Genomic DNA, 18861 nt, shown 5'->3' on the forward strand with positions numbered 1-18861 from the left:
GGCAGCAGCCTTAGTGTTTCATGCCCGTCTCTGGGGTCCGAGCTGATAGCCATGGCTCATGCCTGCCTCTGCAGCTCACTTAGGCGGTGCTCTGCCTTCTGTAGGCACACGGGGAAGGAATCCCCTCTCCTCACACACCCCAAAACAATGGTCTCTTGACTCTTAGGCAGCTCCAGACTTTTTCCCAGACTCCCTCCTGGCTAGCTGTGGTACACTGTCCCCCTTCAGGCTGCCTTCACACAGCCAACCCCAGTCCTCTCCCTGCGCTCCGACTGAAGCCCGAGCCTCAGCTCCCAGCCCCCACTGCCCCAGCGGGTGAGCAGACAAGCATCTCAGGCTGGTGAGGACTGGTCGGCACCAATCTTCTGTGTGGGAATCTCTCTGCTTTGCCCTCTGCACCCCTGTTGCTGCGCTCTCCTCCGTGGCCCCGAAGCTTCCCCCACCCCCGCCCACCCCCATCTCCGCCAGTGAAGGGGCTCCCTAGTGTGAGGAAACTTTTCCTCCTTCACAGCTCCCTCCCAGAAGTGCAGGTCCCATCCCTATTCTTTTGTCTATGTTTTTTCTGTTTTCTTTTGCCCTACCCAGGTATGTGGGGAGTTTCTTGCCTTTTTGGAGGTCTGAGGTCTTCTGCCAGCCTTCAGTAGGTGTTCTGTAGGAGTTGTTCCACATGTAGATTTTTTTTTTTTTTTTTTTTTGCGGTACGCGGGCCTCTCACCGCCGCAGCCTCTCCTGTTGCAGAGCACAGGCTCCGGACGCGCTGGCTCAGCGGCCATGGCTCACGGGCCCAGCCGCTCCGTGGCACGTGGGATCCTCCCGGTCAGGGGCACGAACCTGTGTTCCCTGCATCGGCAGGCGGACTCTCAACCACTGTGCCACCAGGGAAGCCCCTTGTAGATGTATTTTTGATATATTTTTGGGGAGAAAGGTGATCTCCATGTTTTACTCCTCCACCATCTTAAAGGTCCCCTCTCATACTGAGAGTTTTTCATTCATAAAACATCCTTTTTTTGTTGGATCAATCTATTTATTTTTAAGTGATTTTCTGTATAAGAATGTTATAGGTCTAGTCATCATTTAGCTGTTTATTTCCAAACCTGGCACAGGACAATAGAAAGAAAAGTCACATTTTTTTCTCATGTTCAGAGATTTTTCTTGGGATAAAAATGTAGAGAATGCCACTAGATCTGAGGTCAAAAGAATACACATCCATTCCAACAGTTAGGTTACTGCATGTGGAATTGACATTTCTAGACCTGTAATATAAACTGGTGTACACAGACTATGAACAGTAGAAATTTCAACATTGTTAAATAATTTCTAACACAGAATACACAGAAAATACACAGAAAATTTTGGATCTTTAAATGGAGACCTAGTCCTCTACCCAGCTCCCTGTCACATTGAGCCATTGGACACAATATCCCAGCCATTCACATGAGCAATCAGGACAAAACATTCAGCTTTCTTGAACTAGGATAGGTGTGACTTTCATAGAAGTTTACCCATTGGGAGTGGGAGAAAATATCTAAGAGTCATGGAAAATAATTTAAAGAACATAGAATTTGGGGTTAGACAGAACTTAGTTTGACTACATGGTCTTTCATTTTGTGGTCACGTGACATTGGTAAAAGCACTCTGTATCCCTGGGCTTTATTTTCTCATCTGTAAAGTGGAGCTGATAGTACCTACCTTTTAGGGTCACTATGGGATTACAGTAATGTATGTAAAGCATTTGGAACAATGTAAGGCACATATTTGGTATTCACAAAATGGAGAAATATAACCATATGGCTCTTAGGTGCTAGAGCATTTAGTATTTTTTATTTTTAATTTTTCTAAATTTGAGTTTCATACTAAATATCATTCTTTGGAGCAAACTATTCATGCTGAAATTTCATTATGTATGTAAATCTGAGGTTTTTTTTTGTTTCATCTCCCAATACGATTAGTGCTTTGCCAAGTAACTAATTACTGAATTAGCAAAAACAGCTAGTTTAAATCAAATCATCAATTGAAGTTTAGGTGAGGAATAACAATGTCAGAGCAGCACTGATTTGAACAGCAGACAGGCATGCCATGTTTAACCTTCAAGCTCAAATCACACCATTAGGAACTACCATTGATGCTAATTGGGAAGAGGAGAAAATCAAATAACACATTTGCTGAGTGTAAAAAGAAATAGATCAGCATTATTGGACAATGACCCTCTTCAAATGAATTGTGTAACACAATTTAGAGTCTATGAAGCCAAAAGCCCAAGGCCTTTGAGAGATGAACTGTTACTCTCAAACAATCAAACTGGGAAAGTACCCAACAATCATTGAGCCCCTCCTGTTGGTATGGTGGGAAGGCCCCTGGGAGACTGATCCCTAGAGATGCTAAAATAATGTCAGCGTTTTTCATTTTATTGGCCAGGGAGAAGAAAGACACATACCCCCTCAGTTCACTGAGATAAGGAGAAAGATTAGCAAGTAGTTAATTCTTAATGGGCAAAAGATCTGGCTTTATGTTTAGTTCTCTAACTTGAGGACCTCTGTTTGTCCTCTTAGTTACCCTTAGGATTTGAAGAAATCTTTCCTCTCCAAAAGCCAATGGGACTAGAAATTAATGATAACCACACTAGCAGGATGTTGGGCAAGTAGTCCAAAAGGATAATAATGGAGCAAGGATTTGTCTTATACAACAGTACCCAAGAATATGGCGATTTGAACAGAGATGGGTGGTTGCCAGGTAAATTCAGGGCTCAGTGACAGCAGATCATGGAGATTAGATCAGTTAGTTAGATACACATTCCTGAATTTCTGCTATAATGTGAACTCCTGAAGGGTTGTGATACAGTGCTTGAATTTGGAGTAATCAGTGTGTGATGGTAAATTGTGTGTGTCAACTTGACTGGGTGATGGGGTGCCCAGACATTTGGTCAAGCATTACTCTGGTTGTGTTTATGAGGGTGCTCCTGCATGAAATAAACATTTATATCAGAAAAACGAGTCAGGTGGATTTTCCTCCCTAATTTGGATGTGCCTGAACAGAACAAAAAGGCTGAGAAGAAGGAATTCCTTCTGCCAGTTTTCAGCTTGGACACTGGTCTTTTCCTGCTTTTGAATTGAAACATCATACCTTCTTGGGTTTTGAGCCTGCTGGCTTTCAGACTGGAACTTGTCCCATTGGCTCTACTGGTTCCCAGGCCTTAGGACGCAGCTCCCGTGGCTCTCCAGCTGCTGACTGTAGATCTTGGGACTTCTCAGCCTCTATAATTTCATGAGCCAATATCTTATGATATCTCTCTCTCTTTCCCTATTTTATATATATATATATATATATATATATATATATATATATATATATATACTATTGGTTATATTTCATTAGAGAATTCAGTCTAATAGAATGACTCCCAGGATTACCTATATAAGATCATTTTTACTATGCCATCTTCCTTCACATAATGATGGCTTATACATAGGCTCTGTCACAATCTTCACAGCCATGATGTGGGAGACTGTCACTTATAGATGGGGACACTGAAAGTACAAGGGATTAACTGACTTCCTAGAACCACATATTTATTAACTAGGAGTCGAGTTTCAAATCCCTGTCTCAGGATTTTATTTTGCTGCCCTCAAAATGAACTGTTAGTCCAGAAATAACCCACTGACCTCTCTTACCTACTCCACTCACCATTCCTTGTTTTTAAACAAAAGTAAAAATAAAATAATTGAATCTGTAACTTGAATTTTTTCAACTTCTTGAATTCAACTTCTTGAATTTTTTAAACTTTCAGAGCTTACTTTTCCCCCACTCCATCTCCTAAGTACAGTTGCACCTTGAACAGTGCCAGGGTTAGGCATGCTTACCTTCCACACAATGAAAAATCCACTTATAACATTACAGTCGATCTCCATCTGCATCCTTGAATTCAACAAACCTCAGATCATATAGCACCTACTTACTGAAAAAAAATCCATGTATAAATGGACCCACACAGTCAAACCTGTGTGTTTAAGGGTCAACTGTACCCTCAGAAGAGCTGAGCTCTGTAAATAATGTCATTGCAGCTGACATTATGATGTTCTACCCATATACCCCACAAGACTGAAGGACCTATTTCCCCAGCTACAGGGAAGACAGAGACTGGCAGACAGTGCTCAGCATCATCACTTTTCAGGAATTGCCTTGGACGAGGAGAGGTGACTGCCCAAGGTTATGCCTTCTGCTTATGGCATCCCACATTGAATAACTGATCTGCATGGAGGTTTAAGGATCTGAGCCCTTTGTCCTAACTCTTTACAACACTGAAACACCAGACCAACTTTAGAACTCTTCAGGGAGCAAGCTGAGATCTTGATTGAGACTTCACCACTGCTCAACTTCTCTCTTCTTCCAGGTGGCTTCCTTTGCTTCCATAGGTGTCAATCCCAAGAACATTTCTTAGTGAACGTCCTGAACTTTAATCTCTGTAGCAGAGTCTATTTATTGCCCAGGAAACTCAACTTGCAGGAATCATAGTGACGCAAATTGAGTAAAAAAAGATATACTATTCCTTAGGAGTTCTTCTGTTCACTGTTCTTTATGAAACATGCTAAAGCAATGCAGGAACTTAGAATCTTGAAGGAACAGAAAGCAGGTGAAGAGCACAGAGGAGGATTAGTCAATAGACCTATGTAGCAAGTGTTTAGAAACAAGGTAGTAACTGTTTATAAATGATCAGAATTTTTTTATGGTAAAATATTTAATTTCAAAAATAGAACTTAGATAGTAGTTATATATCTATTTATATTACAGAAAGACTGGAACATAGGGGTAAAATATTTCACCTAAATTAGACATTGGTCAGGCTGTGCATAAGAGGCAACTTACCCCCAACTCCCACTGTGATGCGTGAACAGATAAGGAAAGGGGCACGTTCAGTTGCTGGCTAGTCTTCCATTATAAACTTTGGCTACTAGTTTTGTGCCTCTGTATCCCTGGTCAACATATAAGCCAGGTGGTGACGCGGGAAACAAAGACAATGGAGAAAACATATGCCATCCAGTGAGACAGAAGTCAAGGCAAACAATGGGTCTCTTTTACATGACTTCTAGAACAACTTACCATAATATCTTCAAGGTTGGAAAACACATTTTTATTCTGTTTAGTTTGTTTATACTTATTCATAAGGGCCCACTTACTAAGTCAAAGCCCAGATTGCAACTATAATTTTGCAGTCAAAAAAAAAAAAGAAAGGAAAAAGTAAAGAAAAAAAAGGAGGGGCAGATTTGGGATTTGTGCATGAGGGTGTGTGTAGGTGCATACAAATGCACGCACATGGTTTGGCAGACACATGTACACACTTTTCATAGTGGCGTAGCTTTGATAAACGTTTGAAGCTCTAGGAACTACCAGAGCCAGTCTACAGGCTGGGGACACGAGATGAAAAGAACGGAATCTGCTTCTAAACTCAGTGCCACGGGGAAGACTGCTGACAAGCATCACTATGGAAAAGTGTCCTGATTGCCCTATTAGAGAGGTCTGCACAGAAACCCAGATGGAGGACGCAAGATGGTGGTGGAACCCAGGGGATGTGAAGAGTTCTTGGAGGCCAGGCAGGAGTGGTTCAGGGACCTGGACCCAGAGGAATCTTGTGCAATGGCTGCAACGTGGGCAGCAAGAACAAGAAACACAAGGCACTGGGGCCCCTGGCTGTCCGGGCGACCTTGTCTGCTTCCAGAGTCAAATCTGCCACAGCCGGTGAGGCTCCAAACAAGAATCCTGTGGCCAGGCCGCCCCGCCGCCCCTGCTGCCAGCAGCTGGAGCCCCGAGTCAAGGGAGGTTTGAGTCTCAGCCCCGGGCTCTCCTCCCGAGCTGCTGCTGCTAGTCCTGAGGGAGAAGGCTTCTTTGCACCTGGGCGGACCCTCGGTCTCAAAATTTCCGTCTTTCTAAGCTGCTGGCTCCCCATCAGGCGGCCTTGTCTTAGATAAGTGTAAGCTATTTGGGCCTCTGGAGTTCCAACAGTAGCCCTGTTGTAGCCTGGCGCCCCCTACCTAACGTCCACTTTTTCTCCTTCGAGAACCAGATAAAAATTGCATTGGCTCCCGTTTAAAAAAAAAAGTATGTGTGGTTGCTGTGAGATTGTTAAATCTACTTGGGAAACTTGGGAAAGCATTAGTGAGAAGAGAATACTTAAATTGGATCTTGAAAGATGAGTTTTCCAGGCGAGGAATAAAGTGAAGGTCATTTTAGAAAGAAAAGTTCCAACAGTGGATGCCTAGGAATGGGTCCGAGTCAGTCTGTGAAAGACCATTTATTAAATCCAAGGAGTTGGGTTCTATATTGAAGGCAACAGGATTTCTTCAAAAGTAATCCCTTCTCCAGCCTCCCATCCGGGGCCCGGCATGTTCAGATCTTATCTTAGAAGGAAAATTTTAGCAGCAGAACAGGGGAAAAGATTATAGATTGGGGAGGTTAGAGAAAAGGGATCATAGAGTTTTCTGAGAGTTCCAATTTACCATCCTTTGCTTTAACGTTTCCCTGACACAACTCAAGTCTGCATTATGACAGTGCTAGGAAAATTACAACAGCAATTTTCAAGGACCTTAACAAATCAAATCCATGTGATATCCAAAACTTGAGGCAGCTATTTTTATTCTACATATACATATTTTTTTTAACATCAGAACAATGGCTTTTTATTGCGACTATAGTTTTAAGCATGCTAGAATTTGAACACACTGGGACAATTACCATTAACATAATCATTTGGCCTTAGTGATGGTGTTTCAGGGTTGGAATAGTTCCACAGCCTCAGAATTTAAATTATTTCTGAAGCACCCTGACAAGCATGTGTGCACTGGATGAGACACAATGAAGCCTCCCCTTTACTTCTTCAGGAAGCCCATTCATTCACAGAAGAACTCTATTAGAGGACTCTTCCTCATATTGAAAAATTTTAACTTTTAACAAGATGTTTCAACACAAGGATTCTAGTTCTAAACTTTGGAGAAAAATCGTTTAGAGGAATTGCAAACTTTCACATAATAGCATCTGAGCTACTTTTGTCCTTGGCTCTTTTCTTTCTATATATCCTTCCTCTTCAGCCTGACTCACATTCATGGCCTTGCATCCCACATTACATGATCACTACCAAACCCACCTCTCCAGCCTTACACTCTTTCTGATCTCCACACTGCTATATCCAGTTATCCTCTGAATGCCTCTACTTGAATGTCTTTCATACAAATTCCAAATATTCAAAGCTCACTGCTCTTCCCCCATCTCCTAAGGCACTCTTTCACCTTTTTGCCCTATTTCAGTGGTGGTCACCCAGTAAACCCAGTCACCATCCATTTGGTCACCTGGTCTACACATCTGGCATATATCATTGGTGGGTGCTCTTTCAACTTAAGAGTGCATAAAAATCACCTGGGTGGGGATTCTTTTTAAAATACTGATTCTGATTCAGTCACTTTGGGTTTGGAGAGTCTGCATTTCTACAACCTTCCAGATGATGTCAATACTGCTGGTCCTTAGATGATACTTTGAGTAGCAAGGTTACAGACATACACTTGTCTTTTAGTCGTACATGGATCTTAGCAGGTTGGTAGAGAAAACACAGGCTTTGGAATTAGACAGCTTTTTTCCCCCATCATTGTTTAATTCTAAGACATATCATCTAAAATTTTCTTCAATAAAACAAAAATCTTTTTATTTATGAACAAAATGAAAGTTTTGTTCATGCTTGAAAGATTTCATAGTTTTACAAATATTAACATATAGAAATGCATACATATTAATAGAATCGATAAATATAATTTGATATAATTTCAGTCCTCTTAAGTTCGTTGAGACTTGTTTTGTGGCCTAGCATGTGATCTATCCTGAAGAATGTTCCATGTGCAATTGAAAAGAATGTTTATGTTTATTCTGCTGGCTTTGGATGTAATGTCCTGTAGATATTTATGAAGTCCAACTGGTCTTTAGTGTTATTTAAGCCCACTGTTGCCTTACTGATTTTCTAACTGGATTATCTGTCCATTGATATAAATGAGGTGTTAAAGACCCCTAATATTATTGCATTATTGTCAGTTTCTTCCTTTTTGTCTGTTAGTAGTTGTTTTATATATTTAGGTGCTCCTGTATTGGGTGCATATATGTTAATGAGTGTAATATCTTCTTCTTGTATTGCTCCCCTTATCATTATTTAATGCCCTTCTTTGTCTTTTGTTTTAACCTATGTTTTAAAGTCTGTTTTGCCTGGTATGAGTATTATTACCCCCACTTTCTTGCCATTTCCGTTTGCATGAAATATCTTTTTCCATCCCCTCACTTTCAGCCTGTGTGTGTCTTTAGCTCTCAGGTGAGTCTCTTGTAAGCAATATATGGATGGGTCTTACTTTTTATATCCAATCAGCTACCCTATGTCTTTTGTTTGGAGGATTTAGTCTGTTGACATTTAAAGTAATTATTGATAGGTATGTACTTACTGACATTTTATTACTTGTTTTCCCCTTTATTTTTGTAGTTTATCTCTGTCCATTTCTCCTTTTTGTTTCATCCTTTGTGGTTTGATGATCTTTTTTAGTAATATGCTTATGTTCCTTTCTTTTTAGTTTCTGTGTATCTATTATAGGTTTTTGATTTGTGGTTACCATGGGGTTCATATAAGTTGACCTAGTACTATATCTACTTATTTTAAACTGGTAGTCATTGAAGTTCAAACACATTCTTAAAGATCTACATTTTCACTCCCCTCCCACACATTTTTTGATGTCATATTTTATGCCTTCATATTTATCCCTTAACTGTTTATTGTAGTTATAGTTGTTTTTTATAATTTTTTAATCTTTTAATATTTGTACTGGCTATTTAAATGTTTGATCCTCAGTGCTTTCTATATATTTGCTTTTCCTAGTGGGATTTTCCCTGTCCTATAGATTCTTACTTATTTTCCCCTTAGGGGAGGCCTTTTAACATTTCTATTACAGTTGGTTTAGTATTGATGGGCTCTTTTAGTTTTTGCTTATCTGAGAACTTCTTTATCTCTCCTTCAATTCTAAATTATAATCTTGCTGGATCAAGTATCCTAGTTTGCAGGTTTTTCCCTTTCAGCACTTTGAATATATCATGCCACTCCCTTCTGGTCTGCAAATTTTCTGCAGAGAAGACAGCCAGTAGTATTATGAAGATTCCGTTGTATATTACTCTTTCTTTTTCTCTTGCTGTCTTTAGAATTCTCTTTAACTTTTGCCATTTTAATTATAATATGTCTTGGTGTGGGTCTCTTTGGGTTCACCTTGTTTGAGACCCTCTAAGCTTCCTGTACCTAAATATGTTTCCTTCTTCAGTTTTAGGAAGTTTTTAGCCATAATATCCTCAAATACATTTTTGATCCCCTTCTCTCTCTCTCTTCTCCTTCTGAGACCCCTATAGTGCCAACATTGGTATGTTCAGTATTATTTCAGAGACCTCTTAAACTGTTTTAATTTTTTAAAATTCATTTTTCTTTTTGCTGTTCTAACTGGGTGATTTCCATCATTCAGTTTTCCAGATCACTATGTGTGCTTCTGTATCACTTAGTGTGCTATTCATTCCTTCTAGTGTGTTTTTTTAATTTCAGTTATTAAATTCTTTATTTCTAATTGAGTCTTTTTTATATTTTCTAGTTCCTTGTTATAATTTTCACTGTGTTCATCTATCCTATTCCCTAATTCTGCTAACATTTTTATCACCACTGCTTTGAATTCTGTCTGGTAAATTTCCATTTCATTATTTTTTCAGTGTTTTGCTCTTGCTCTTTCAATTGAGAGCAATTCCTCTGCCTTTTCATTTTGCTGAACTGTCTCTGGCAGTATCAATTTAGGTGAAACAGCTACCTATTACTGTCTTGAAGGGATCTTCTTATGTGGGAGCATCCCTGTACAGACTGCAAGTGCCCAGTGTCTTTGGAGAGCTGGATTTGACATGGAAGAAAGTCACATCTTTCCTCAGAGTGTGCTGGCTGCTATCACCTTGGTAGGGGGTGGGGCTGGAGATGGAATGGCTAGTGCCGGAGCTGGGTGTGAGGCAACACTTTCCCTCTTTTCAGTGGCTGTCACTACTCTACCAGGCGCAAGGTCTGATCCCAAGTTGCTGGAGCAGAAGCCTTGAGGGTTGGGCATGAGCTTGCTCTGTTTCCTTTAAGTGTGTGTTTTCCCCTCTCCCAGTACTGAGATACTTGCCCCAGATGGAGGGAGTGCTGAAGCGAGGGAGGCCCATGCAGGCTCTTGGCTCTTGTCAGCTGCAGACAGAGATCCAGGCTGTCTCTGATGTGCTGCCTATGAAGATGCCTGTGATTGTTTTCCTTGCTCTGCTCAGATGCAGCCTGCAGTGCAAGTCCTCTTTGTCCCACACAGCGATCATTTCCCCAGTCTCTGCCCCCCCTTGCCCTGTTGTGGAGCCACAGTGGAGCGCTAGGTGGGGCCCGTGTGGACCCTTGGTGTGTACCGGAGTATGAGCTGTGGTGGAGTGTCTGCCTTCATTGTTCTAGGATTCTCCTGATGTGCTGTTTAAATAAGCATGAACAATGGCTGCCACCACCCCACCCCACCCAGGCTTTGCCCTGGGACCGTGTCATCTCTGAGTCCCGTGGCCAAGTCTTCTCCCCTGCTGTGGCTGCCCAGATCCAGTACAACGCTGTGACTTGGAGTGAGCAGGGCTGGAGCATTCACTTAACTTGGGGTTGGGCACGCGCCGAGGCAGTCACGGAAAACCCAGAAGCCGTTAGAGCAGTCCTCTCTCTGCCCTCTATACCTTTCTTTGGGGGCAAGCCGGCACTCATGCACTCCTCATGAGCAGAGTCCAAGCTTCCCACAGCCCTCCTGTTAGTAACAACCCTCCTCCAGCCAGCCAAGGGGGCTTATCTTCCCTGACGTAGGACGCCAGGACCAGGGCACACAATCTGTGGCTCTCATTGCTCACTCCCCAGGGTAGGTGTCTATGGGTGCGTTGTCTCTTTTGCTGAGTACACTCCCAGCAGCACAGGTCCCAACTCAATCGAATTTCTTCTCTTCCTACCCAGTTATATGTGGATCTTTCTTACAGCCGTGGTCGTACAGGAGTTCTGCTGCCAGTTCCTAGTTAGTTTTCAGTGAGAATTCTTCCACATATAGATGTATCTTTGATGTGTTCATGGGGAGAGGTTAGCTCCATGTCCTCTTACTCCACCATCTTGATCAATCCCCTCCGCCCCACCCCGGAAGTAGACAACTCTGAGTTTAAATCAGGGATCTGATCAATAATGGTAATGTGTATATGGACAAACCGTTTAGCCTTTGTGCTGCAATCACCTCCTCCTAAAATGGAGATGGCCTGTCTCATAGGGATTTAAATTATGCAAAGTAAGTAAAATGCACAGCTCTGCATCTGCCATACTGTAGAGAATGGAAATTGTTTATTTCCTGTCGTTGGTCAAACCTGGAGCCTAATAAGAATACATTGGCCATCATTAGGTGACAAAATTTACCTGATGGAAAGAGGCTTAGTCTTTATCAGAGAGAAGGTCTCCCGACTGGGCTGAGGCTGAGGTTTCAGTGACCTTCTTAGAAGATGGACCCAGACCAGGTGACATTCTGTGATCTGGGGCACAAGTTTAGCTGCTTAGGAGAGAAGAGGTTTCCCTCTGAGAGTGAGCACAGTGACTCCACCCTTAGAGCAACTCTGTGAGTGCTCAGAACTCTGTGTATGTTAAATCTGTGAGTTGCCATGATCGCTGTCTACATTAGGAAGGAAATGCTGAGGTCCCACCTGATGGTCTCATCAAAACTCCCACGGTGACCTGTGGTACCCTAGTGGCTGGACTGTGAAGAAGGCAGATCAGGCTGGAAGAAACTAAAGCTGGTGGTGAATAAACCAGAGTTAAGTTATTAATTTGCAGTTGGATATCTTAATTTTAGTTACCAAAACCTTTTTCTTTTTCAATCCCGGGCATGTTTCCCTCTGTATTAGTGACTGCATAGGAGGCTGAATGTTGCTGAATGAAATGAAATCAAAGCGCAGTTGCAGGGAAGCATGAGGGTCATTTCACTGAGGCAATATTCAATCAGAACTCCATACAAACAGCACCATTTTAATGATGAATGTAAAACTGCTCTCTCATGCAGTGCTTGTTTACTTTGTGCGTGAAGGTACAGAAAAGTAGAATGATGGAAATCATGTTCGTGTTCCTACTTCCTAGAATTAATTAATGTTAGCATTTTGCCATTTTTTTGCTTGAGATATGAATATATACACTTATATAAAATTATATATAATGATACATTTTAATAAAACATTATCGGTAAAGCCAGTTTTTGTTAATGGCCCCAAATAATTTGCCTCTCTCCCTCCTTAGAAGCACATCACCCACTGGAAGTTGGCTTCACATATTTCCTGTGAATGTTTTGAGACTTGAATATTACAGTATGAATCAGGGTTCTGTTTCTTAACCCTGCCCCCTCTCTTCTTCTCCCTCTCTCTGTCTATGTATATATAGGTACATACATCTTGTTGGGTACCATTGTCTAGCCAAGTTGATGCTTAATATTAATCAGCATATATACTGTATACTTTTATGCTATATTCGGGAAGAGCTAATATATACATTTCTGTATTTCTATTTTAAAATTATACAGAAATTATTACTCTTTATGCAACTTGAATTTCTTGCTTTACATTAGGTTTTGAAGTTCTTTCCGTGTTGCTATATATAAATCAAGTCTGTTCATCTTAAGTGCTGTATGGTATTTCAACACATGAATATTCCACAGTTTATTTTATTGATGGATGTTTAAATGCTGTCAATTTTTTTTATTGTACCCTGTTACAAAAACATCCTTGACATGTCTGCTATTGTTTGTGTGCAAGATTTCTCTAAAGTACTTACCAAATGTAGGATTGAGGGGTTGTCATGAAAACACAGTTAAGTTTTTAAATGTACTAGACCAAATACTCTCCATACTTGGATATTTCCACTAGTAGGAAGGCAGACTTCCTTTTCGCTTAAAATCCTAACCAACTTTAGGTATGCCAGACAATTTTCTACTCTGAGGATGATAAAAAAGTAACTTTTATAAAAGTAATTGGCTTTCTTCTCATCACGAGTGAGATTTTCTCTCGTGGTTTTTGGTAATTTGGTTTCTTCCTTTGTGAATTGCTTTTCATGTCATATGCCCAACTTATTCAAGTAATATTTTAAAAAGTCTGTATGATATTTGTTATTTAAAATTGAAAATTGAGAGTTCTTTGTATGTTCTTGATACTGTTATATATGCTGTAAATACCTTCTCCAAATATATTTTTATCTTTGTTGTTTATGATGTCTTTGTCATACAGAAGTTTTTTTTTTGTTTTATCAGTGTTTTCCTTCATAGTTATGTGTGTGTGTGTGTGTTTATCTTTCCTTTCTTGTAGGATGCAAATATATTCTCCTACACATTCTTCTAAGAGTTTCATAAGGTGTTTTTACCTCTTGTCATGGAAAATCAAGTTTCTGCATTGTGCTTTGGAGTTAATCTTTTAGAATTTAAATGATTTTTGAAAGGAGAAATGATTTTACATACTTTTCTAATTTTACAAGCACCCACAGTACTTTTTTAATATTATTGAGATATTCTTATCAAGATAAATGATTGTATAATCAGCAGACTTAGCATCACAAAATATGTAAGAGTAAGCTCCCATGGAAAACAATTTATAATTCCATGTGGACGAACCCATTTTTCAGTAACAAACATTCTGACACATAGTTTCGTATATTAAATATCCATAATTGCAAAGTCAGAAGTCAACAGTCCTTGGCTTTTTAAAAAGAAACTTATGATATTAGGAGAGTGCTTTGCCTCTTTTAAGAAACAAGCTTAGGCAGAAACTAAATTTTATGGTAATATGTTACAATATATTTCATGGTAACTGATCATCTTTTCTACTCAAGCAAAGGCTAATGGTTAATCCAAGGCTTTACATTCTCTAAGGTGTTCTAGCATGTCAAGGTTCCTAATACTGAAACTTGTGCTTTATTCAACTAAGTTTTAATTAATACTAAATTTAAAATATTGAAGTTTCTATTTTTGTGTTTTTATTTCATTTGAAATTTATTTTTAATTTATAGTACAAAATAACAGACATTTTAACCTTTGGTATAAAATAAGGTTTTAATTTCATTTTTATCATCATCATTAGTCACAGTGTGAATGTGTAAAATCACTTGTCTGTCTACCTCCTCTTTTTGTTCTTTAATATTCCATATCCCCTAAGATTCAAGTTTCCGTTTAAATCTGAAAGTTATTTGACCTTTGTTAAAAACAGCAAGACAGATTTTATTGAATAAAATAGGGAATAAGCTGTTGCCATAGGGAAGAGAGACTAAACTCCAAATACAATACGGACAAGTAGAGATTTGTAGCCATGGCACAGCATGATGAAAGAGAAAGAAAAATGACGAAGAAGAACTTGGTTAGGGATCAGCTGTAGGAGGGAAGGGGCACTTGGTTTGATATTAATGGTGGAGGCAGAGGAATTTGATTGAATTTCAAGATGAAATAAAAGTTAAGTGAGATCATAAGGCTGAGCCCCTAATCCAATACAACTGGTGCCCTTATGTGAAGAGAAAGAGACACCAGAGCTCACACACTCTCTTTTTCTCTCCACAAGTGCTACAGAGGAAAGGCCACCTGAGTATGCATTAAGTAGGTGGCCATTTTCAAGCCAGGAAGAGAGCGCTCACCAGGAACTGAATCAACTGGTACCTTTATCTGGGACTTCTAACCTGAAGACCTGTGAGAAAAGGAATCTGTTGTGTAAGTCACCTACTCTATAGTATTTTGTTATGGCAGCCCTAATACAATCTAGTTTTTGTTTGTTGTGTTAATACCCCCCTATCTTAACTACCGTACTAATGATTATGAAGGAAGATCCAGTCATGTCCCATTCTTTTTAGATTATCTGTTTACTTTTTCCTTATTGGTGTGAATTCATTTTAGAGTGAGTTTGTCTAACTCTACAAACAATACCATTGAAACACATTGAATTCTATTGGTGTTGGAGATTACTTAGGAAGAATCGAAATTTTTAGGATACTGATTCTTCCTATCCATGAAATCAGTAAATCTACCTATTTATTTCTATGATATTTTATAATGCATACACATTTATTCCTTCACATCTCAGAGTTTGTTGCAATTGTAAGTGGTTTATTTTTCTCCATTACATCTTCTACTTTGTATTTGATAACACATTGTTTGTACAATGCCTCTTTTCCTTAAATACTTCAGTGTGTATTTCTTTACAAACCCAGATCATTCTCTTTCTCATTCTCTTTCATAATCATAGTGCAATTTAAAGTTTTCAAAATTCACATTGGTGGATATTATTATAATTCTCTATTGACCTGGATCAAGTCTCATCAACTGTCCTAATAAGATACTTTATGGCCAAAGGTGGGTGTAGATGAAGTAATCATTTTTCTGGTCCTAGAGCCACTCTAGGATCACATATCGCATTTAGTTGTCATGTCCCTTTAGATTCATTTAATTCAGAATAGTTTCTTAGTTTTTCCTTGACTTTCATGAGGTTGGCATTTTTAAAACTTCAAGCCATGTATTTTGTGGCACATCCTTCATTTTCATTTTGTTATTTCTTCCCGACTGGATTAAAATTATACATTTTTGGCAGAAATATCAAAGCAGTGATGTAGTAAGTATATTCTTCAGTGTGTCACACCAGTGAGAACATACTGTTAACTTGCCCCATTACTGATAATAGCTTTGATACTTGGTTAATATGTGTGTTTTCCAGATTTCTCACTTAAGATTATTATTTTTTCTATTTGTAATTAATAAACTTTGAAACTATGTAAATATTTTAATTCTCATCATACTTTCACCCATGTTTTAGAATCTATTCGTAATTCATGCTTCACTCAATTAATTATATAATTGTTATCAAATGGTGATTTACTAACTTCATCATCCCTTCTATATTTATTAGTTGACATTCTAGTGAAAAGATAGATTTTCCTTCCATCTAATGTATTTATGTATTTATTTTTAAATGTATTTTTAAAATGCAAAATGTTTGCATTTATTTGCTTGTATCTCCACAGACTCCTAGATTTTTATTTATTTATTTATTTATTTATTTATTTATTTATTTATTTGTGTTACGCGGGCCTCTCACTGTTGTGGCCTCTCCTGTTGCGGAGCACAGGCTCCGGACGCGCAGGCTCAGCGGCCATGGCTCACGGGCCCAGCCACTCCACAGCATGTGGGATCTTCCCGGACCGGGGCATGAACCCGTGTACCCTGCATCGGCAGGCGGACTTCCAACAACTGCGCCACCAGGGAAGCCCTAGATTTTTATTTATCGAATGAGTAATAATCTGTAACTATTATTTTGATAATACTTTTCCTTGATTTGATCAGTGGGAGCACCTTCAAGCGGGCTTTTGTGCTGGGTTGACATACCCAACTGTTCTATGAGCATTTCCTTACTTTCTGGTACAACAGAGTATTTCAGATTCATCTGAACTTTTCCAGCCCAGTCTGAAATCAGCCATTTCTCTAAGGACCACTGGGTCCTTGTATTGAAGAATGGCATTTAGAAACTAAGAACTGAGTGCTAGCTACAGTCATTACTACTAGGCTGTCCTTGCTGCTAAGTCCTTTCTAGCAGACAGAACCAGGAAATATACATACACACACACAAACACACCTATTTTGATACTTATGAGTCATCTATATAAGACCCTAAATTTTTACTGATATTTCCATTTCTAATACAACACTTCAAGGTTCATTTTAACTTTCTATCTTTCCCTATATGTAAGCACCTTCTTTTCCTCTCATTCTGGCACTCAGATGGCTTGAATATTAGCTTTTTTGATATTTTCCTATAGGTCTCTGAATCTCCCTTAATATTTTCCCTGTCCTTTTTTCTTTGTTGTTTAGATTAGAAAATTTCTGTTAATTTATCTTCATGTTCACTGACTCTTTTTTTATGGTATTTCCATTTTGCTAATGAGCCACTCTACAGAATTTTTTAATGTATTATATATTGTGGTTCTCAAATTTGGCTCTTTTTTATAGCTACTCTTTCCTTGTTGAGAAGTTCTACCTTTCCATTCTATCCAAGAGTGGTTGTCCTTACATCTTGCAACATGGTTATGGTAGCTTCTTTAAAGACTTTGTCTGACATTCTAGCATTTGTGTAATTTCAGAGTTTGCATCTGCTGAGTGTTAGGTTTTGCTTGTTCTTTTTGTGGTGAGTAATTTTGGAATATGTTCTGGACATTTTGAATAATATGCTGTGAGATCCTGGGACCTTTCAAAATCTTCTGGAGAATATTGATTTTGGTTTTGCTTTAGCAGATTGTCAGTCTGGAGGATGCAGTGTCTGGAACCCTAACCTATGAGGATTGGTAGAGGGGGAGGGGTACCTAGGTAAACTGGTGCCAGGGATTTGTTAGGTGAAGGGAGTCAGGACAGCCCCACCCATAATAGCGTTCTAAGAGCTGAGCTATTCTCTCTCTGTGCTGACTGACTTGATCCAGAGAGAGAAGATCTGACTGAAGAAGCTTGAGTTAGGGTCCCACAGTCTAGGCATGTGTCCCAGCAGTTGGGTGCCCATAGTCCATGGTCTCCTCATCGGTGGATGTTGGAATGGACACTATGAGAAGTGCGAGCTGCTTTTGTGCATATGTTCGTCAAGCCTTTCCTGCATCAGCTTGCTTGATGTTTTGCTTTACTTCTTCCCACGCTTGCTTGCCTTCCCCCACCCCCACCACACACGCAATGCCTGCCTTCCTATTGCCTGCCATACCACCGCGTTAATGTTATCTTCTCTGATTGGATTTTCTAAAATGTATTGTAAATTCTTGTAACAGTTATGAACAGACTTTCACCTTTTTTGCCATGGTTTTTGTCCATTTCATCCATGTAGCAATATCTGCCCATAAAACAACACCTTTAAAATGATATTGTGTATGCCCTCGCATCAGATCTTTTTCAAATCAACCTTTTTAGGGTAAAATTTACATGAAGTAAAGGCACTTACTTGAAGTACGCAGTTTGGTGAGTTTTGACAAATGTATACATTCTTGTACCCACCAAGGTAATTAAGATATAACCATTTCCATCATCGTAAAAGGAGGACCAGTGTCATCTGAGGTGGCCTTGGAAGGCAAGAGGCTGAGAGATCTCATGACCTGTGCCGCTTGATCTCCCCTCTCACCTTAGCATTTGCCATGAGGCAGCCATCCTGGCACCTCCTACTTCCCCCTCCAGCTACTGTCTCTCCTACTCGGCCCTTGCAAGAGCCCAGTCCCTTGGGTCCCTCCGTGGGTTCTGAGTTGCTCCAGAGCCCTGGCTTTGAGCCATCTGCCCTCCCGTGACCCCTGGTGGAAAGGGCCGGCTGATGTAGAGACAGGGGGCCAAAGATACTGCACATGGCCTGACTCCAAGGAACCTGCAGACCCCGTGCCCAGCGGGTACCAGCTCTGCCCACTCAGGCATCAGCGATCACTAAGATTCCCCATGCCACGTGGGGCCCATCTGGTGCCACACACCTGCTGGAGCCAGAAGTTTGAAGCGCTGGTGAGTCCAGCTGAGGTGTCATAGCTGGACTATTCAAAAAAGTTGGTGCTATTTGCTGACAGTTGCCAGATGACCAGCCATGCAGGAATGGGGAGGAGACCTCTTTCAGACCACAGATGGACTCCTTCTGCCTTGTGAGCTGCCAAACCCCTCTATGAAGCCCAAGCTCTCCAGTCATGCACCACCCACCCCAAGTCCTGACAAAAGTAGACTGAGCCTAGGCCTCTAAGAAATTGCTAGAAAGGCATAGCAAAAGAAGAGGACCATCAGACAAGTGGTC

The 18861-nt window shown here is 40.1% G+C and overlaps 1 long non-coding RNA gene across 1 annotated transcript in view; it reads left to right on the forward strand.

The window, feature by feature from the left end:
• LOC109548427 (uncharacterized) overlaps positions 1 to 14781 on the forward strand; it is a 436971-nt gene extending 422190 nt beyond the window's left edge. Inside the window, exon 5 of the long non-coding RNA XR_002174512.3 lies at positions 14644 to 14781. This is a non-coding gene — a long non-coding RNA (uncharacterized lncRNA). The remainder of the gene's footprint in view (positions 1 to 14643) is intronic.
• Positions 14782 to 18861: the final 4080 nt, after the last annotated feature.

This window comes from Tursiops truncatus, chromosome 16 (assembly GCF_011762595.2).
Source record: "Tursiops truncatus isolate mTurTru1 chromosome 16, mTurTru1.mat.Y, whole genome shotgun sequence".
NCBI lineage: Eukaryota > Metazoa > Chordata > Mammalia > Artiodactyla > Delphinidae > Tursiops > Tursiops truncatus.